The 23,750-nt window shown below is 30.7% G+C and overlaps 1 protein-coding gene across 2 annotated transcripts in view; it reads right to left on the bottom strand.

The window, feature by feature from the left end:
- Positions 1-12,290, bottom strand: part of LOC117179105 (glutamyl aminopeptidase-like) — an 82,411-nt gene extending 70,121 nt beyond the window's left edge. Inside the window, exon 1 of one of the 2 annotated variants that reach the window (XM_033370776.1) lies at positions 12,180-12,290. The gene's annotated coding sequence lies outside the window, so the exon portion shown is untranslated. The remainder of the gene's footprint in view (positions 1-12,179) is intronic. The other variant, XM_033370775.1, reaches the window with a different exon arrangement.
- Positions 12,291-23,750: the final 11,460 nt, after the last annotated feature.

Here is a 23,750-nt window from a genome sequence, read left to right as displayed (position 1 = left end):
TGTAGGTTTAAATTTCCTTTTTTTCTTTTTTTTATCGTAAAGTTATAATGAATTGCTATGAATTACTTATCTTTAAGTACGTTTCCGAATTTTCTAGCAACTCCATATCGAAGCACAATTTTAAGAAAGTTCATTTATACCAAATTTAAAATGATCTTTTTGGCTTTTTCCCCAACCGAGTATATAAAGGACCGCTCTCTTTCAGAGTTGTCACGAAACTGTTACAGAAAACATAAGATAATGTAAGGGTCGACATACAACTACGTCATAACCGAGAGTAGTTAAAATCATCTTGTTTAAGGTTCTCCGAAAACACATAAATACACACATATATATATTGAAAGTCAAGAAAATTTCAATTCCAAACTAATATATTAACAGAAACGTTTTAAGTTTAGAAATTTCATAACAAGAATTCATTTAGAATGAATACTATCAAAAATGGTATAATCGAATTTTCTTTCAAATAAATTAATTTTTTTTGAAAAAAGGAATTTTTAACAAAATAATAGAATCCTCAAAATAAAGATGAAAATTCAATTAGGAAGTTTATTTTTCTACCAAGAATGACGAATTTTCAACAAAATTCTGAATTTCCAAATACAGTATGAAAACAGATGAATTTGTTTCCAAATAGTTAAATTTTTAACGAAAAGAGATCGATGTTAAAACAAAAGGATTAATTTTTTTACCAAAACACAAAAATAAAAAAATTGAATTATTAAGTATAATAGGTCAATTTTTAATTCAAAATATCAATTTTCAACGAAAATAGTAGAATCGAAATTTCTTTTAAAGAAATTGGTTTTCGACAATCAGAAAAGGAATTTTTTAAAATAACTGAATCCTTAATGAAAAATATTAATTTCAACCAAGAATATTACTGTTCTACCAAAAATTACTAATTTTCTACAAATAGAAATTAATTTTTAAAAATATATATATATATAGAAATTTGAAGAAAATAGTTGAATTTTCAATCACAAAGGTTAGTTTTAAACCGAAACAGATTAAGCTTTAGTTATGAACTTAATATTCAACGAAAAAATGGGATGGTTCAGTTTTTAGTTAAAAAAATCATTTTCAATTTAAAGAAAGGTACTTTAAAAAAATCTAAGTTCTCTACCAAAACAGATTGTAATTTAAAATATCAATACATTTTTAAACAAAAATATTTTAACTTGAATAAATTAATTTTAAAAAAAATAAGAATTGTGCAAAAAATTGTTGAATCCTCAATCAGCAAGATGAATTTTCAAACAAGAAGATTAATTTTCTATTAAAAAAGACGAATTTCTAACAAAATCCATACATTTTAAAACAATTATTTAGTTTTTCAACTAAAAACATCACACTTTATTTAAAAAATTTAATTTTCTACCAAAAATGTCATAGTTGAATTTTCTGTTATAAAAATTAATTTACGCAAAAAATAAATAGTGTTATACACATTATTTCAAAGGAGATCGAATCCATTTAACATTCGGCACGTTCTGCACTTCAAGTCGCTGAATCGATCAGGAAGGGAATAATGTTGTTTTTAGATTAAACTTTAAGAGAAATATTTTTTCGTTATAAAAAAAATTCTATGTTCAAAAGATTCATTTTTAAACAATGAGATTAATGTTTAACAAAAAAGACGAATTTTCAACCAATTACTTGATTTTTAAACTATAAGGGAACAGTTTTTTAAAATTTTTTGGTTGAAAATGTTCAACAATGTATTTGAATTTTTTTTTCTTTCTTTACTAAAATTGTTTCTTGGTTAAAAACGCATCTCTTTGCGTAGAAACTTGATTTCGATAATATATGCATATATACATCTACAACTGTAACTTGGCATTTGTTAATTATCTTTTGTTAAAGCTCCTTTGTTGAGGACTTAACTATTTTGCTTAAAATTTGTCTTTTTTGTTTGCATTCAACTACTTGGTTAAATGTTAAACTAACTGAGTGAAAATGGATCTTATTTGGGTTAAATATTCATCATTTTATTTGAAAATTTAATTCTTTTGTTGAAAATTCTTTCTTTCTTTGGTTGAAAATTAATCTTTTTGTTGAACATTCCTCTAATTGTTTTAAGGTTGAATGACCTTTTACTAATTGTTTTTTTTTTGTTAAAGATTCATTATTTTAGTTAAAAACTTATCTTTGGTTAAAAATTAAAAAATTCGATTGAAATGCACTTTTTGGTTTAATTCAGCCGTTGCTGTTTTAAAATAATCATATTTTTTAGTTTTTCGTTGAAAATTTATATACTTATTTAAAAGTTTAACTATTTCGTTAAAAGGTTATGTTTTTGGATGAAAAAGTAACTAATTGATTGCAAATTCGTGAATTTTTTTAAACTGAAAATTAAACTTTTTCATTTGCAGTGTAACGGTTTTGTTAAAAAATTGACTTTTTAATGAAAGTTTTGCATTCACAACCGAATAGTTAAACAAATTAACCAAATAGTTCAATTTTCAACCTACAAATATAAATTTTAAACTGAATGGCCAAATTTTCAAACAAAAAAGATTAATCTTCAACCTTGAATCTTTAACTTTGAAGATTTTACGAATAAATAAGTATTTAAAATGTTTTAAACATAAGACACGATCCTTAAATAAACTCATTAAACATGATTGCACTATTCGCATACCGAAGCGCAAAGCTGTAGTAAATTTTGGTATAGTATCTTGATATGGAATGGAAGTGTCTCTCTCTTCTCGCTCGACCAATCCGCAGTCAGCTGTCCAGGTGGCGCTTCCCGTACTACAGGGTCCCTAATTGGCGCGTTGCTTACTACAGGGTCCCTAGTGCTGGGTAGCTCTGAACACTTGGCTTACTCGCCTTAGGTATTTCCAATAATTGATGGAATATTATAAACGAGTAATATTCGAATTTCACTACACTACAGGGTTGGTAACGTATAATACTCTACGTGGTTTTCTACGCGTATATTACCTCTCTAGTTTTCTACGTCCTTTGACGTATATTACGTCCAAATGGAAACTTTCAGTGCGCATGCGTCAATTTCGAAAATACATCATATAATCTATTTTTCTTGACGTGGATCGTGGTTGCAATGCTTGCTTTTCAAATTTTCATTGTAGTAAATTGTAAAAGAAATTTATCGAGGGGGTAGGCCTGAAGGAAAAATGTTGAACTAATTGTCCTAAAAATTCATATAAGTCGAGAAATTTTTTGAATCTAAATAAATATTAAAGCAGTTTGAGGTTGTAATTAGGGAGACAATATTATGCCTAATAATTATAATCGAAGGAATCAAATGACTCTGTGAAAGCTTTTGTGTCCTTTCTTCCGCTTGAAAAAATCCTTGAATGGGATTACATTATGATGTTGGGTATATTTCTTTTCAGTCCGGGCATAATTATTATTTTTAATTACTATGACGCATTATACAGAATTATTGATAATTATTATGTTTAAAAAATTAGGTTATTTACTTGTCAACACTGATGACACTGATTTTGCAAGTCGCCCATCTTGAAAATGTAACTTACAGGAGTCTTCTACTGTTTTTGACGTATATTACCTCACAAACGTAATATACGTAGAAAATACTCGAGTTATGCCTAACTGAACAACCCTGTTGCACTATCCTAAAACAATAAGCAGCACTAGTTCTGTGAGAGCATGGAAATGGAGTTTCAGTTGGTAATCGGTCTGGCCCAGTCGGGCCCAAGAGTGGGCCACTGAGTTCTACCGATCAGGGCAAGATTGGGAAACCCGACCTGGGCGAGATCGGTATTACGTTTAAAATCGGGCGATTTCTGCACGCGGAACTACGGCACTTTTAGAAAATCAAAAATTGTAGAATTCCAAAATTTTTAGGGTTCTAAGAGTTGTGATCGGAGTTCTGGACTTCCTAATGACAAGCCTTGCCAGCGGGAGTCTCTTTGCTCTAACGAGGAATAAAATACGAAACATACAATTTTTTAAATTTTGCAAACAATAATTGTAAAATATTTTATTCGGAATCTACGTTTTTTGCGAATGCAACGATACATCACTTGCAATTAAAAGATTAAAATTATAATTACTTGTTCCAGAATTTAGTTTAGGTTTTGTAGCATCATGAAATTTTTCTACGTATAGTTGAAAACGGAACAGTTAATTTTGTAGACAATTCATCTGTTGACAATTCAACTGTACGATTTTGTAGAAAACTTGACTGTTCCAAATTCCTTTGTTGAAATTTGTAGAAAAATCTACTGTTATTAATTCAACTGTTGATTTTGTAGCATATTTGTCTCTTTGAAATTTCTCCGCAATAAGTTAAATATTTTGCGAAAAGGCGAATTTTCAGCAACATGCATGTATGATAGAATATTGTTGTAACACTTTTTTTGTAAAACTCCAATGAAGGAATACAGAACTCCCACCCGAACTCTTAGAACTCTCAACATTTTGGATTTCCAAAATTTTTAATTTTCTAAAAGTGCCGTAGTTCTTCGACATTTTACTTGATTGAAAAGAATTGTAATACTTTTTCGTAGATCACTCATGAAGTAGTCTAGGTATCTGATCAGAACTCTTAGAACTCTATAAAAAAAATTTAAATTGGAAAATTTCTGTTTTTCTAAAAAGTTCCGTAGTTCTTCGAATTTTAACTTAATCGAAAAATGTTTTAATACATTTTTGCAGAACTGTCATTAAGAAGTCCGAAACTCCAATCAGAACTCTCAGCACTCTCAACGTTTTGGAATTCCAAAATTTTAGGTTTTCCAAAAGTGCCGAGTTCTTCGAATTTTGAATTGATCGAAAAGTGTTAAAGCACTTATTTGTAGAGCTGTCATTAAGAATTATAGAACTCCGATCGGAGCTCTTAGAACTCTCAACACTTTTTAATTTCACAATTTTTGGTTTTCTTAAATTTTCCGTAGTTCTTCGAATTTTCACTTCATCGAAAAATGATATGACACTCTTTTGCAAAACTGTCATTAAAGAAGTCCAGAACTCCGATCAGAACATTTAGAACTCTTAAAATTTAGGTTTTTCTTAAACTCCCATTGATGGGTTCAGAATTTTAAACGGAACTTTTGGATTATTTAAACGAGAGATTTGTCAACTTTTTGCATTTCCGAAGATATATTTTTATTTGTTTTTGATTTATTTTGAATTTTCTTATCAGAGAACTCCAGAACTCTTATGGAACCAGAGAATAATGCAAGTTGTACATTGATACTGTTGACCAGGTTCATTTAAAATCACGCAGACAGTCTATACTTAAATCACAGAATTATTTCTCACTAAAATTGGTTGGTTTCTTAAGAGTATGAGACGATACGTACCTTACCCAATTGCGAAATAGAAATTTTTTGGCAATGTTATAAGTATTTTAATGAAAAAAATTAAAACACAAATTAACAAAAAAATAATCCCGATTGTCGTTAAAAGTGTGATATTTTTTAATTGAGAAGTTATTTATATTTTTCTCTCTGGTTCTGATATAATGTCTCATCCACTTTTGAAATTTGTCGGTAAATTTTAAAAAGTTCGAGGGGCTACTTACTGACAAATCTGGAAATCTTAAGACTATGAATGTGGCAGTCTCCATCGAATTCGCATAGAGAGTGCTAAGATTTATTTGAGATTGCTGGGATTGCCCAGATTTCAAAAACTTCTCGAGATCGGGACATTTGAGGAGAAATCAGACTCGACTAAGCTCGGCGGAGCTCGGATGGAGTCGGCCGTTAGTTCGACTCACCGAGGCAGCGTGTGCACCACGCACGTGTGAATGTGTGAATGCTTCGTGGCGTAAATAACCCACGCTTGGTGAAATATTTACAAGATATCTAAGATTTCCTCAAAGAGTTCTCCAAGATTTCCAGCGCAAAAATCTGAGATTTCTCAGTGATTAACCCCTTGAAAAAGTTTTAAAGAGACAAAATGGCGGTGGTTTTTCTGAAAATGTTCAATGTTAATTTATTCAAAATTCCATCTTTTTGTCATAGAAATATAATTATTTTTCTAAAAAACCGTCTCTTGACACTTTTTCTATCTCGCGTTATTTTCGATATTTTTGCGAAAATATTGATAAAATCTCTTGAAATTGATTTTTTTCTCAATACTAATATTTTTTGGCGTCTACAAGATAAAGAAGAGTATAATTTAACTGTCCTTTTCTGTTTTTCATCGCAACAAAAACTTGTATTGTTAAGCAAAAAAATATTTAAGTATTTTTTTTACACATTTTCGTAAAAATTTGACAAATAACGCTAAAGAGGAAAAAGAGATATTTTTCTAGAATTTTATAATGTATTGAGGATAAGAGAGTGTACCAGTTTCAGAGTCTCAAACACTCAGGGTACATTCTAAGGCGCAGAGTTAACCATAATAAAAATGTTATATGAAAAACGAACAATATTAAGCATTGATTTCGAGCAGTATTACATTTTTGAATAAAAACATTAAATAATGCATAACAAAATATTCCAGCAATAATGAAATACGCAATGATAATAAAATCGCACTGAATGTGGTTACGGAATTTTCCGTAACTTTAAACCCTTTTCCAGGTCTTTCAGGGCTAACGTTACGTAATTTTCAGTAATTTTAAACTCGTTTCCAGCTTCTCCAGGGCAAATGTTACGAAAAGTACCGTAAACCTAGACTTTGGCTAATAAAATACATATTGCAAAATATGCGTAACTCATACGAGTATTTGTACTAAGAAAGGGAGATTTATTCTACAAACTTAGAATGTATCTTGCAGATACTTGCAAATATATCCAAAGCTATCTCCAAATAACTTAAATTACAATATAAAAATGTATAGTGATCTCTTTGGATAAGATTGCAAATGCACCCATATGCACCACTTTCAATATTAACAAAAAACCATAATGAAACCCCTCATTACCACTTGTTACGATCCGCTATCCGATGATATATTTAAATAACTTAAATTACAATATAAAAATTTATATTGATCTCTTTGGATAGGATTTCAAATGCGCTCATATACGTCATTTTCGAAATTAACAAAAAAAACCATAATCAACCCCCTTATTACCACTTGCTACCGATCCAAAAACCGATGATATCCCCAAATGACCTAAATTGCAATGTAAAAATCTACAAATGTTTCTTCGGATAGGATTGCAAATGCGCTCATATGCGCCACTTTCAAAATTGACAAAAACAATAATCAACTCCCTCATTAGTACTTGTCACGATCCAACAACCGATGATATCTCCAAAATACCTAAATTGGAATATAAAAATGTATAAATGTTTTTCCGGATAGGATTTCAAATGCGCTTATATGCGCCACATTTAAAATTAACAAAAAACCATAACCAACCTCCTTATTACCACTTGCTACCTATTCAACAACCCATGATATCTCCAAATAACCTAAATTGCAAAATAAAAATGTTTAAGGATCTCTTCGTATGGGATTCCAAATTCGCTCATATGCGCTTCTTTCGAAATTAACAAAAAAACATAACCAACCCCCTTATTACCACTTGCTACCGATCCACAGGCAGATGATATCTCGAAGTAACCTTAATTGCAATATAAAAATGTATAAAGGTCTTTTTGGATAAGATTTCAAATGCGCTTGTATGCGCCACTTGCAAAATTAACAAAAAAACATAACCAACGCCCTCATTACCACTTGATACCGATCGAAAACCGGATGATATCTACAAATAACCTAAATTGCAATATAAAAATGTATAAAGACCTCTTTGTATGGGATTTCAAATTCGCTCATATGCGCAGCTTTCGAAATTAACAAAAAACCATAACCAACCCCTTGTTACCACTTGCTACCGATCCAACAACGGATGATATCTCCAAATAACCTAAATTGGAATATAAAAATGTATAAATGTTTCTTCGGAAAGAATTTCAAATGCGCTTATATGCTTCACTTTCAAAATTAAAAAAAGAAAAACATAACCAACGCCCTCATTACCACTTGCTACCGATCCAACAACCGATGATATCTCCAAATAACCTTAATTGCAATATAAAATGTATAAAGGTGTTTTTGGATAAGATTTCAAATGCGCTAATATGCGCCACTTTCGAAATTAACAAGAAACCATAATCAACCCCCTAAATAAATGTTTAAGGATCTCTTCGTATGGGATTTCAAATTTGCTCATATGCGCTTCTTTCGCAATTAACAAAAAACCATAACCAACCCCCTCATTACCACTTGCTACCGATCCAAAAATCGATGATATCCCCAAATGACCTAAATTCCAATATAAAAAACTATAAATGTTTCTTCGGATATGATTTCAAATGCGCTTATATGCGCCACTTTCAAAATTTAAAAAAAACATACCCAACCCCTTATTAGCACTTGCTACCGATCCAATAACCCATGATATCTCCAAATAACCTTAATTGCAATAAATATGAAAATGTTTAAATGTTTCTTCCAATAAGATTTCAAATGCGCTAATATGCGCCACTTTCGAAATTAACAAAAAAACATAATCAACGCCCTAATTACCGCTTGTTACGATCCACTATCGGATGATATCTCCAAATAACTTAAACTGCAATATAAAAATTTATAAATTTTTCTTCGGATAGGATTTCAAATGCCCTTATACTCGCCACTTCCAAAAAAAATCCCTAAGTAGCCCCCTTATTACCACTTGCTACCGATCCAATAACCCATGATATCTCCAAATAATCTAAATTACATTATAAAAATGTATAATGATCTCTTCGGATAGGATTTCAGATGCGCTTATATGCGCAACTTTCGAAATTGACAAAAACAATAATCAACCCCATCATTAGTTCTTGTTACGATCCACTATCCAATGATGTCTCTAAATAACCTAACTTGTAATATAAAAATGTATAAAGATCTCTTCGTATGGGATTTCAAATTCGCTCATATGCGCTTCTTTCGAAATTAGGAAAAATCCATAATCAATCCCCTTATTACCACTTGTTTCCTATACAATAACCCATGATATCTCCAAATAACCTAAATTGCAATATAAAAATTTATAAATGTTTCTTCGGATAGGATTTCAAATGCGTTTATATGCGTCACTTTCAAAATTTAAAAAAATATAATCAACCCCCTAATTAATTAGCTAGCGCAACATTTTTAGCGGTGGCCTATTTGAGCGTATTTAAAGTTATGAAAGGTAGGTATGATGAATTAAAAAAAAATTATTAGCTTCGAAAAATGACGCCCCCCCCCCCATTTTGATCGCTGATAACTTGGTTATCTATGTGGCGCAAAATGTTTTCTTCGTGGTGTATATGAGCGTATTTGAAGATCTTCAAGATCATGTGATTTAAAATTTGATTTTTCAAATGGGGGAGGGGTAGCGTAACGCTAGGCCCCCCGCGTAACACCTAATATAACTCCTAAAGTTTTGTAGCGCAAACATTTTTATCGATGGCGTATTTGAGAGCATTTAGGGCATTTATATTGTATTTTTAATTACATGGTGCTCATTTAACGAGCTATTCCAATTTCGTATTTGAAATGGTCATTTTTCGAACTGGGAAAGGTAATTTTCTGGTAATCTTAAGGTAAGGTTAAGGTAATTTTATAAATAACAATTGTCAGAATTATTTTATTTGAAAATTTATGATCAACATTTTTTTAATTTATACATCAACTTTGAATTATGACAATGAAGAAAGCTTTTCGGTTCAAAGCAGATGTTTCAAATATTATAAATGAGCATAACTTCCTTACTTTACAATAAAGTGTATTATTATTATAGTTTAATCGATCTGGCTCAAATCAAGGAGACTTCTGTTCTTGCATAAATTTTGAATTATATTAATCAAAAAAGTTTTACCATAAAAAACCGTTTTTACAAATATTATGCATTCCAATAGCTTTCTTAGTCTTCGATAAAATGTATTAATATTATAGGTCAATTGATACGTTTTAAATAAACACATCTTTTCTATCCTCGCATCAACTTTAAATTATGAGAATAAGAAAATTTTTAATAGAAAATTCGACTTTAAATATAATATAAATGAGCATAACTTTCTTACTCTTTTATAAAATGTATCAATATTGTAGGTTAATCGATTCGTCTTGAACCAAGGAATCCTTTATATGCTTGCATCAACTTTGAATCATGTTAGGGGCATGTGATACTTAGTTTCCCCGGCTTTTTTCCACAAAAATGAAAATGTTTAAATACTAAATTCGGAGATGCTATAAAGTGTCATAACGGACGTCCCCGAACTCTTTTTTAAGGGATAATAACAAAAAAATACTGTGCTAAATAAAAATTGTATGCATATGCATTATTTTGAGGTTACGTCATTTTTCATCTCTGTCTTTCCGATAATCTGGAAATTATTTATGAAATAAATTTTTTGATTGCCTGCAAACAAGGTTAGTTCCGGGAGATTAGTTACAATGTTTATTTGTGTGGGGACGTCCGTTAGCATGTTCGCTATCATTTCCCAGATTTTGAAGGCAAAATATTTCTTATCCTAAGAAATAAGCCGGGAATTTAACACTGAAAAAATCGATACTATTTCCTAAGCGCTATGCAAATTATTCACAAATAAATTTGTCCATAGACACATTTAATCGCCCTATTGAGCCGCGCCGCACTATTGAAGACCTGTCGTTCAAATTTTTTTATCGAAAACCAGTGAGAAACCCATTCTGATAATCTCATGACAATGATAATCTCAACAAAATAAAAAAAAATATATATTTTTCAAACATTTTTTTTTATTTTGAAAGATACACCGTAAAAGAATGCTGTCTTATTTAACATCGTAATACGTTTGAAACTAATCAACCCATATAATATGTTGTGAAGTTACAAGAGTCTGCGTGAATGATCGAGACTTGCGTAAAAAACAAACGACACTGAAAAAAAAACACATTGCGTGTAAATTCTCAGCCACTTGCGTGGAAAAACTTTATGCTTGTCAATTGACAAGAAAAACGTGAATTGTCCAAAGCAAAGCCAGTAATATTGCTTTTAGAAAACTTAATTATTTTTTCATTATAAGTTAGGCGCTGACTAATATTGCGAAATTTCCTGTACAATTTATTCAAAATAACATTATTTTCGCCATCAAATAGACCGTCTCATATAATGAGGAATATCTTGTAAACAAATGGAGGTAGAATAACCGAACACTCCTTTGTTTTCCGGCCTAGGCCTAGCCATCAGTGGCAATAACATACTGCATGTAATTTCACTCTCTATCAAGCACTTCTACATTCCGCCAATTTAAATCACACAAAAAATGGTAAATATGCTGTTATTTTTAAATTCACAGTCTCATGTAAATACAATGCTATATGTATATTTACAACTTATTAAATAGGTTAAATAGTTTTCAGTGTAATACGATGCAAGTTTACACATCGGCTGTCAAATTACCGCGGTCGCGGTTTTATCACAATCTTCCTTTCAGTTTTATGTGATTTTCAATATAAAAATTTTTACAGTGTATCTTAAAACAAGTAAATTCAAACTTCAAAAAGTTCAATCGGTCAATTTGGACCCAAGATAGGTCATTAAAAAAAATTGTCCAGCAATAATTCAAAGTCCTATATCTCCGCCATTTTTACAAATTTTCGACAAATATTTCATTAGATTTTTTTGCACTACCAACCAATCATATATCCTAAATTACAGCTAAATCCTACCTGTTCTAATGTTAAAGTTGCGTTTGGTCTTAAATTTGTATAATTATTAGGAAAGTTTTTTTTTGTAAATAAATTTTTTAGACTTTTTTCATAATTATTGGAATTCACGACCAGACTTACCTTCTTTCGTGCTTCTCATTTATTATCTCAAATTTTCACCTTGATGTAGCACAATGAGTGAAAATAAATATGGAAAATAAAAAAATTGTTGGTATGGTATAGGAATCTAATCACGTGACCCACTCGTCACATGGTCTTTAGGCATAATAAAAAAAAAAACTAGCTGGGTTATTGGTGCTGAAATTTTGGTTCGAGGCGATACGATCTTGAATAAATTAAAAATTTTAGAAAATCAATACGGTTTCCTAATTAAGCTCTAATTAAGTTTATGGTCTAAGAATGATAAAAAAACATTCCAAATCTTAGGCTTAAATTTCGCAGAAATTTAATAAATTTCAACTGATTTTAGAAAAAAAATTGTATTTTTACATTACCATTTTTTCAACATATTTGAAGCTCGCGAAAAAGAACTTACACTCAATTAATTTGGGCAGCGCATTATATTACCGTTGGCCCACTTCCTTCACTAATAAGTGGTACTGATGGCTCGTACCAAACCGTACTTCGCTACTAAACACGCGCTCGTTATTTTACATTGAAGAGAAGACAGACTGAAAACAACACATTACACACAACGAAATATTCATTTATGGTGTATGATAACATAATTTAAGAACGTGTGGCAACCTTGAATATGACTTGAATGTTTCATACGTTTGTCAACATAACAAAAAATAAATTAGGTTCTAATCTTTGTATTCAGCTTGTTTGGAGATGACTTGAATTTAAAATTAGAAGAGTTAAAAAATAATTTCTAAAAAATGTGATTTATGCAGAATATTATGTGGTAAACAGTAACTAATTAAATGTATAATTATCACTAGCATTATTGCGCGCTACGTGGGCGTGTGGTTTTTCGATTTTAAGGCCATGTGACGAGTGGGTCACGCGAACAGATTCCTACCTTATCGCCACCTTTCTTATTTCCCAACTTATGTTCACAGGAAGCGCCACATCGAGTTGAAAATTTGGGATGATAAATAAGAAGCACTAAAAAGGGTGGGTCTGGTCCTAAACTTCAATAATTATTAAAAAAGCAAAAAAAAATTATTTACAACAGAAAACTTTTTTCATAAGTATATAAATTTAGGACCAGACCCACCATTCTTAGTTCTTCTTGTTTAATATCCCAAATTTTCAACTCGATGCGGCGTTTCGTGTGAATATAATTTGGGAAATAAAAAAAGTAGCGGTAAGGTAGGAATCTGGTGACGTGACCCACTCATCACATGGTCTTAAGAGAAAAATCATTTTAAGGCCATGTGATGAGTGTAACAGCTGATCAAGTCAGCCCTAAGATCAATATTTTTTCATTCATATTGAAAAATAAAAGTTTAAATAATGCGGAAATTTTTTTCGGGAAATGTTAATAAATATTAAAGGATCGTTTGTGGCCTTGCAAAGAGTTAGAGGAAGAAAAAGTTTATTTATGCAAATAATGATTATCGACGGACGCATTTAGGTTTTACATCAGTAGCCCTAGAAGTTCGAAGTTGTCTACTCGCTGCGCTAGTGCTGCTTTGACACAGCTGATACCAGACTGATACTATGTCAGACCAAATATGTTTATTTGCATTTAAAGTGCAAAAATTAGTTTTTGCATTATTGTTGCATAATGTTCGTGAGCGATTTTTGTTGTTTTGTCCCACTTTGATAAACATAAACCTCATAACTAGCCCATTGACAACATTGGAAATTGCTTGCAGGGTTTGACGACAGCACGGTCGACAGCAGCGGCTCGCTTCGGATGCAAGTTTGAGCGCGCCTAGGGCGCGCGACTGTTGCTTTTCGCGCTAGATAATAAATTTATATCGCGCTATGCGCTCGTTAATGTATTTACCTCGCGCTGCGCGCTCGGTCTTTGTATATTCCTCACACTTGTGCACAGACTTTTTAAAACTAAAGCTCAAGGCATCAACAATAGTAATTTGGTGATTGTGAATTCTCTTTTGTTAAAGCTCCTTCGGATTTAACGAACACATTCTCATCACGTATTTCGTGCTTCTCACTCGATTTTGCCCTTCAAATTGTATATCATTTCCATAAATGTATATTATTACAATTAATAACATGCATTGGCATTAAAAAACACGCAGTTTCATTGTCTCGTTTTAAAGAAATGCACATAGTTTTAAAAAACCTTTGGTAATCAAAAATTTTATTTCAACTTCTGCCGTTTTTTCAAAAGCCGAATTTGCACATTTCTAACTTTATTTTTACGATTTAAAAATTACACATGCGTTCTACGCAGCAGCCTGACTGATTTCTAACTTCTGACATATATTCCTAACTTGAGTGACTCAGACTTTGTCAATTGAATTTTCTACTGAAACTCAACGAGTTGTTATGGTAATCTTGTAGGGCATTGAAAATCAACATTTATCTTCTCTTGACTTTTTTCCATATGACGCGTTATTTAGATTAAAATGTTCATTTTCGTGTTTTTTGGAATTTTATAAATTCTATAACTCTGGTAATTTTTGCTTTTGTGAAAAAAGTCATTAAGAGAAATTGTTCGTATTTTCGGAAACTATGAATATCCGTACAGAGCATTTTTGAATTTAAAAAAAAGTGTTCTAAAAAATATTCAAAATGCGCTCACTGTTTGAATTTGTATCCAAAATGGCAGACTAACGAACTTGATCTTTAGTTTAGTCCTCTAAAAGAGTGTACCAAAGGCCAATGTAATAGATGAACTTTTTGAAAAGTTATCATGCACATAGACAGCCGTACATACGTACATACATATAGACACATTCGTAAAAGCCTGTTTTTCGGATTGAGGGGGTCTCAAAACGTGACCATTTGACAAAAACTGGGTGGGTCAAATTATACACAAATCTAATACCTTCTCTGAGAAGAATGTAAAAATGAATTAATTTGTCATGAATAATTGTTTGATAGTTCCTTTTTTGATTACTCAATAAGAACCATATGAAGTTGGCACTTTTTTCTAAATTTTATAATTTATCACACAATAATAAATATTTACGAAAGATGTATAATAAAGCTTTCAAAGACAATAAATAAAGCAATTGGATTTGGTAGATTTCATGCTTGACGGCTGATTCAAAAAACGTACAAAAATGTCCATTGTTATTTAAACTCCAAGTTCTGTTTTACTTTGTTAAACACATTATGGGAAAAACATAAAGATGGATTACATCTCGCGGTGTTGCTAGTTATTGCTGATAGAATTAGGCAGGGGGTGCCGAAAACTCGATTTTCAAAATTTGTAGATTTTTCCTAAAACATTTTTTTCCATTGATGAATTTTTAAGTGAGAAAGAAAATATTTTTAAAAAAAGTAAAATTTTCATCTAAAAAAGATTTTAGTTTGACTTTTTAATATAAAAATATAAGTTTTAATCATGTAGTACACTAGAAAGGAAGGCGGTGCCCAAAAGGTTGAAAAAACAGCATGAGTGATGCATTCTCAGCTCATTAGATGGATCAGGTTGCTTCACAGGCCTAAATCTAACAGAAATTATTCAGGCGGCCCTGCCTGTTTACGTTTGGTTTGTCTGGACTAACGGTGAAGATCACCGCAAGTCATGACCGAAATTGACCGTAATTTTAAGTTTAAGTGTACATCAGGGCGGAGTGAAAATGATCAAATTAGTCGAATCGTTTGAGCTGAGGAGAAAATATTTGTGGACTGGCATTCAAAAAAAGTATTTTAAAAATGTTGAGATCGGTGAATATCTTCTATTCCCTTTTTTTATTTGAAAATGCAAATTTTGTAAAATTCCAAAAAACATGTTTTTTGGATTGAGTCCTATGCACAAATTTTGGAAAAAATTGAATATGTCGAAACTAAAATTTATTAAGCTTGAATCAAACAACCATACTGTTATTTTTTTTCCAAACAAAATTATTTAATGATGTTTCCAGCGTTCGAAAATGGTCAATTTTACGTTCTTTAAAGCGATTTTGACAACTTGCTTAGACTAAGCTTTAAGGGCATGCTCTTCGGTGACCACGTGACCAAACCCACTTTGCTGATCAGTTTTGGTTTGATGCATTTCAGATTTTTGGATTCGCTCATATTGATCACTGACACCAATTTCAGACTAAATCTTCTAAACCTTGAAAAAAATTAATATAAGCAATAAAATTTTGACATTCGTTGCAAATCAACAAATAAGTATCTGCACACACGTAACCTATAATTATTTTTGGAGCATTTTTAGCGATTTCTAGCGGAGAAAAGAAGAAACTTTGAACGTCGATAAAGTCGAGATCAAGTGACTAAGTTCGTCCATGAAATTTTTGTGTAAAATGATTTTCATTTTTTTTGGTCCTAAAAATAAAAGACCAAAATTACAAATATCAAATTGAAAACATAGCAACACCAGCAATGTGCCAAAATTTACTCGTCGGAGTTCTCCAACCAACATCCTTAATTCTTGACGTTGAATCGATCAGCTGATAACTATTGTTGACAGTAAACCAACCATCGGGACTCAGCGTCGCACTCGCCTTGTCTTTCGCACCCGGACGCAATTTTATTTTTATTGGTTTTTCTTATTAACTTAGAATTGTTTCACACCAGTAAAAAAAATCCGCAAGAATATATAACCATTAGAAAATTTTAATTACTTTGTTAAGATGCACATTTCTCAAGATGGGACTTGGACGGATTTTCGAGTATCACATTTTAAGACGTTCCTCGATTTTCTAAATCGAGAAATCTACTTTATTGACGTTGAAAGTTTATTTCCTATTCCTGTAGTATTTTACCAGAAAACTTTCTTCATATATATAAACATTTCGATATGTAAAAAAGTTCCTTAGTGCTTTCTGTATAACTTCCTAAATCCTGAATACGACATCTCAATCCGTGTGGACGTAGTGAGGACCAAAAAAAAATGAAAATGATTTCATTCTTTACACAAAAATTTCATGAATGAACTTAGTCACGTGATTTTGACTTTATCGAAGCTCAAAGTTTCTTTTTTTCTCGGCTAGAAACCGCTAAAAATGCTATAACTCGAATGGTAATATCATATTTCATCAATCTATAAATAAACTTTCATTTAAATTATAAACCTGTCAAATTTTAAACACGATATCTCTATCCGTGTGGACACAATGAACACCAAAAAAATGCTCATAACCGGGGATTAGTTTGGTCACGTGGTCATCAAAGAGTATGCCCTTAAGACAGAAAAAATGATGCTGATATTAGGGCAAAACGATATTTTAATAGGAATAGCCATGATGGAATCATTTTACAGGCATGTCCCCCCTATGGGGGAGGAGTTTAATGCATGGAGGATATTTGTCAATGGTATCCCGTTTTTGCAGCGAATAGCTAGTAAAGAGCTCAGGAAAGAATTTTTTAGACTTAAGGAGGGGCATATTTTTTATTGCGTATTTTGGCATTAGAAAATTGCTCCCCCCCCCCCATATATCTAAAAAATTCCTTCCTGAACTCTTTACTAGCTATTCGCTGAAAAACGGGATGCCATTCACAAGTATCTCTCCACGCATTAACCACCACCATAGGGGGTAGGGTATGTATATAAAATTAATTCATAAGATTATTCCTACGAAAATATCATTTTGCCGTAATATCACCATATTTTTTTGCGTCTAAAAGGTTAGTCTTAGCAAGTTGTCAAAATCGCACAAAACCCCGTAAAATTGAACATTATTGAACGCTGGAAACATCTCTGGAAAAATTTTGTTTTGAAAAAACAAAATGGCATTATTTTTCTTCGATTTAAGCTAAATAAATTTTAGCTTTGACATATTTAACTTTTTCAAAAATGTATGCATAGGATTCAATACAAAAAAATGTTTTTGGCCATTTTCAACAATTCTAAAATCAGCAAAAGTTTTGTTTTCAATTTATAATTTTTTATCATTATTTAGTAGCATAAACTGTAAAAAAAAAAATTGCCATAATTTTCGAAGCAATAGGGATATTTTTTGGAATTTACAAATCAATAAAGGGAACAGAAGATATTAACCGATTTGAAAAACGTTTTTAAAACTTTTTTCGCATAACAAAAGAAGGATATCTTTTAACAAAATTGTTTAATTAAAAAAAAACAGTTACATTTTTATTCAAGAAAGATGCAATTTATACTAAAATAGATGAATTTTCATCCAAAAAAGTAGTTAGTTGTATTTTCAGCACGAAAATATAAATTTTATTAAACTAATCAATTTATTATGAAAACATTTAAATTTTCAATCCAAAAAGACGAATGGCCAATCTAGGGTTAGCAGTCTAAACTCTTTAATCTCATTTTGTGCTGGTCCCTAACGACGCTACGTGTATGGGGCGCTACGGACCAGCACAATACAAGGTTGGAGAGTTTGGTCTACTAACCCCAGATGCGGTACCGATGTTTTGTTCGCTTCCCCCTGTACATCTGAATGTGTAGAGTGTAAATAAAAAGTTATACTATACTAGAAATCTAATCTCCTATTTTGGGATGACAATGGTACTGAATTTATGAAAAAAATCACGTTAGAAACACTCCATTTTTTAATTGAAAACCAAAATATGTAATATAATGACACAATGCTTTATTAATGTGATTTTATAAACATACTACTGAAAACTTCCAAGAATATAATTAATTTTTTAAATACATAAACTAGGACAAGACAAAGGCAGTGTAGCAATTCTCTTTTTTCATTGAAACATATTTCCTCATGATCACAAGATACAGGGACAACATTTTTTTTAATGTAGATTTATTTTTAAAGCTAAATTTTACCGTCTCATGTCACTAATTCAGAGAAATCTAATTATCAATTCTATCAACGATTGCATATTTATGTCAAAAAATAAAATAAAGAAGGTCCATACGAGTTTAAAACGGATTTTTAAAAGTAAAGTATCTTGCATTATAAATTAACAGAAAAATAATTTTTTAAAGTAAACATAATTAAAATGTTAAAAATATCTTTATAAAAAATGATAAACCTGATTTATATTTATAAGTCTTTGTTTGAATTCTTTTTACTCACTCTGCTACCCAGATATTAATTTCGCAAAGAAACATTCACTTTTCTGACAGGAATCCCGATTAGCTAGTTTTTTTTTGTTAACTAAACGAAATTTAAGAACCTGTTCCACTCCTTTGACACTACACGGACATATTCCTAAAAAAGATGAGTATACAAGTCCTAATGTTTCTAGAGTACAAGTGATCCATAAAGTGCGATCAAAGACTTGCACATACCAGTAGCATTCCCCACTTCCGCCACCAATTCATTCTTTCCTTAGATGAACTGACAATTGCCATAGGTGCATTCTGTACTGCACGCAAAAATCCAGTTTAACATTTGTTTACATTCTCATCAGAGAAGGTATTAGATTTGTGTAAAATCCCCCCCCCCCCCTAGTTTTTGTTAAATTTCCATGTTTTGAGACCCCCTGAATCCGAAAAACAGGTTATGATGAATGTGCCTGTCTGCCTTTGTACGCGATAACTTTTGAAAAAATTAATCTATTAGATTGGCCTTTCGTACACTCGTTTAGTGTCCTAAACTAAAGGTCAAGTTCTTTAGCCAGCCAGCCATTTTGAATAAAATTTAAAAAAAGTGGGCATATTTTGAATATTTTTAAGATAACTTTTTTCCAAATTTAAACATTCTCTCTACGGTTATTCATAGTATTTAAAAAGTCGAACAATTTATTCTAATGACTTTTTTGACAAAATCAAAAGTTACCAGAGTTATAGCATTTATAAAATTCAAAAAACACACGAAAATGAACATTTTAAACCAAATTACGCACGATATGAAAAAAAGTCAAGAAAAGAAAAGAGTTGCTTTTTGAATGACTTACAAGATTATCATAACAACTTTTTGAATTTTCTTGATAAATCAAAAATTCAAATTTTAACAGCATAAAAATAATAAAAATCCAAAAATTACATTCATTTTTTCATGCAACAATTTCACAGTATTTTAAAGATTGTCAAATATAGTAATACACTTTCAAACAAAAAAATATAAATTTAAAGTTAAAAACCAGTAAGGATGCTCAGTAGACCGTATATGCAAAGTTTAAATTATAAAAAAACAATGGAAATGAGCATATTCAATTGATGGAAAAACGACAAAAGTTGCAATAAAATGTTTAATAACCAAATTTTTTTTAAAGAATGCACGATTTTTTAAACGGGACAATGAAACTCCATGTGTTTTGATACCAATGCAAGTTCGACTTGAATTGCCCCCAATCAAGACATGTTAAAGTCCAAAAGTTCGACTTGAGCATGTCTCAGTTTTGAGACGGAGCCAGACTTCAATTTATGTCTTGGAGACAAGTTTTTTATGTCTTGAAGAAATAAATTTATCTCTTGAGTCGAATGTTTATGACTCCAACACGTGCAGTTTATAAGTTCGAGTGTATACCTGCCCTAACAAAAAGGGTAATGCTAATTGATTCTAACCGATTCTGAATTTTTAAATTAAAAATATCTAATTTAATAGTTGCAAATTTTTCATTCATCAATTTTAATCTCATTTATGAGACAAGAAAGGTTCGATAATCTCAGCCAAGATAAGGCTCGTCTTGAGTCAAGTAAACGTCGTCTTAGCCAAGAAAAGGCTCCACTTAGTGGAGACTCAGTTTTGAGACGCAGCCAGATATCGATGTCTTGAAGACGAACTCAAGACATAACCAAGTCGAACTCAAGTCGTAGAATTTTTACTCGGGTGTGTTCGTTAAAGCCGAAGGAGCTTTAACAAAAGAGAATTCGCAATCACTAATTTACTGTTGTCGATGCTTTCACCTTTAATCTTAAAAAGTCTATGTAAGATAAATGTTAAAGTTTTGCAACCTTATCATTTAAAAATGTTTACAAAAATGCTAAGACGACGTTTACTTGACTCAAGACGAGCCTTGTCTTGCTGAGATTGTCGAACCTTTTTTGGCTCATAAATGAGAATAAAGTTGATAAATGAAAAATTTGTAATTATTAAATTAGTTATTTTTATTTAGAAATTTCAGAATCTGTGGGTCTGAAAGAGTATAACCCTCGTGCTTCGCACTCGAGTTTATCTCTGAAATTTTATATCATTCCCATAAATGTATATTATTATAATTCATAACTTGCATTGGTATCAAAACACGAAGTTTCATTGTCCCGTTTAAAAAATCGTGCATTCTTTAAGAAAATTTTGGTTATTAAACATTTTATTGCAACTTTTGTCGTTTTTCGGAAAATTGAATTTTGTTATTTGTAATGTCATTTTTCACGATTAATACAAGAACTACGCGTCTTATAAAAAATAATTAATAAAAAATTTTTTATTTATCGCGGTTAAATTAAAAACTACGAGTCCTATTAAAAAATATTAATAACAAAGTAGATCTGGTTTGGGTGAACAACTTTTGTGTACTCAATTTTGTCATATCTTGTATTAATTTCCTAAAAATTTAAATTTGTAATGTTATTTTTTACGAATGAAACAAAAACTACGCGTTCTATAAAAAAAAATCAACAAATTTATACATTTTCTTACAATGGATCATTTTGATCTATTCACTTTTTTTCACAAAATTAGAAATATAAACGATTTTCCAAAAGTTTATTGATGAAGCTGAGATTTGAAAAAATAAATTAAAAATAAATTCTTTTTATAGCAATTCCTATTAAATTTTTATAAATTCCAAGAACGATCCCAATAATAGTGGTGGATTCTTTATCGAATTTTGTTGGTTAAAAAATATAAATATAATAAAAGCAACTTCATTTTTGATTGCGACTTTTAATGCCTCTTACGTGTGTCACAGAATTTCAGTAAGAATGACTATCGTTCTTAATTAATAGAGACGTACGTGTTGCTGACTTGCATTCAAATACGAAGTGTAATTGGGGCAAATTAAGACAATGGAAATAAATGTATTTTTCCTTTGCTTATTATCGTGAAAACGAGAAAGAGGTTTCTTTAAGTTACTGATAACCGTCGCAGATGGGGAAAATTTTCTAAAATTATTTACCAAGAGTAAAAAGTTTATAACTCTAACGTGACACAGCAATTTTTATTTAAAGTTATTTTTAGTTTTCAGTTTTTTTAAAACTTTTGTCCTCTGCATCTAGTTTTAAAAATTTCAAAAATCTGAGTAATTTTGAAATATTCTTCAAATAATAATGTATTGGAATCATTTAAATTCAAAGGAAAATTTTTAATACAAAACTTAGAAATACAAGTTTTCCTTGTTAAAATCGTCTGCGAAATCAGTGAACTTTATTTATTTAAAAATAATAATCGTCCGAACTTTTAAGTTAGTACATTATAATAAAAAATGAAATCATGTTTAAAAATATTGATAACTTGACATTTCAAAACTATACAAAAAGGTAGGGAAAAAATTAAGAAATTTGGTAACAATAATTTATTCATAAATAAATTGGAAGTTTTGATATTATCGAAAATAACGATTCTTGAAATGATTACACCTTTGTTTGCTTCAATGTAAATAGATTAGACAGTAGTATCTCTTGAAGTCTTCCTTCATATTTATACATCGAGGTTTTTAATTTAATTTAAATTACATTAAAAGCACTGCAAAGCACTAGTCCATAATCTATCCTCTCCTGGCTCTTTTCAAAATTTGAAGATTTTATCTCTTATTTCAGTATATCCACCTTATCAGCCTGTTTTATCAGAATTATATGGCTTTTATTATAAAAGAGACTAATCTATGCGCGAAATAGTAATTGTGCAAAATTGATGTATTTTATCGTAATGACAGTTAGTCTAATTTACAATATTATGTTTCTTTGATGAAAAATTGATGTTTTGTTACAAACCTAGTATCTAAATTTTTGAAATTCGTGTATAAATATGATTTTGTCTTTAAAAATGCTATCGTAACATACTTTATATTTTCTTAAAACTATCAGCATCGTCTTCGCAATTGGTCTTACTTACACTTATATACTGGTATGCTCTCTAAATTCAAGTATGTGAAAGGTTTGATCACAATTTAGAGAGAGTTATCTCAAATTTTCTCGATAACGTCACAGTAAATCCCAGGAATATTTTTCATTTGTAGGTAGATAAAAAAATTACAAACAATTGACAACTTAAGTTAGCTGAAGTCAGATAGTTTTTATCCCTCTCCAGATAAAAATTATCGGCCCGCAGAAAAAATTATCCGATATCAGATCATTGCAGTTTTCAATTATTTGCAATGTTTTTATCCAACTTTAGATAAAAAATATCTCTGGGATTTACTTTGATACTAACTTATCATTTTATCAACATCTTATCGACACTGCATCTTCAAAATTATCTTCAAATGAAAGTGATTAAAAAGATTTTAGAAAGTCAGTTGTCGACCGAGGTATTTAAGGCATTTACAATCGATCCTGAAACTAAGGTGAATTCTGAGTTTACAAGTAGATTTGGAATTACTAAAAAGTCCTTGCAATTAAGATATTCTAGAAGACACACTATTAAAAATAATCAAAGATTTTCGTTCAATTTAAATTTTTTTAATGAAGTCAGTTTCCCTAACTCACCTGACTTTTAAGGCCATATGACGAGTGGGTCCCTAGACCAGATCCCTACCTTACCGACAATTTTTTATTTCCTAACTTATTTTCACACCCAGCGTCACATCGAGTTGAAAATTTGGGATAAGAAATAAGAAACACTAAGAAAGGTCGGTCTGATTATAAATTTGAATAATTATGAAAAAAGCAACAACAAAATTATTTACAAAATAACTTTTTTCATAATTATACAAATGTAGGACCAGCCCCACCTTTCTTAGTGATTCGTAGTTAGTATCCCAAATTTTCAAATCGATGTGGCGCTTCGTGTAAAAATAAGTGAGGGAAAAAAAAGTTTCGGTAAGGTAGGAATTTGGTCACGTGAACAACTCATCACATCGCATCACATGGCCTTAAGGACTTTTTTTGATTAATAATTAGATAATTGGTTCTAAATAATTGTCTATAATTTCATTGGATATAAAACTTATCAATCGCACTTTTGAAAAC

This window comes from Belonocnema kinseyi, chromosome 8 (assembly GCF_010883055.1).
Source record: "Belonocnema kinseyi isolate 2016_QV_RU_SX_M_011 chromosome 8, B_treatae_v1, whole genome shotgun sequence".
NCBI lineage: Eukaryota > Metazoa > Arthropoda > Insecta > Hymenoptera > Cynipidae > Belonocnema > Belonocnema kinseyi.
This window is presented reverse-complemented; position numbering and strand designations above follow the sequence as displayed.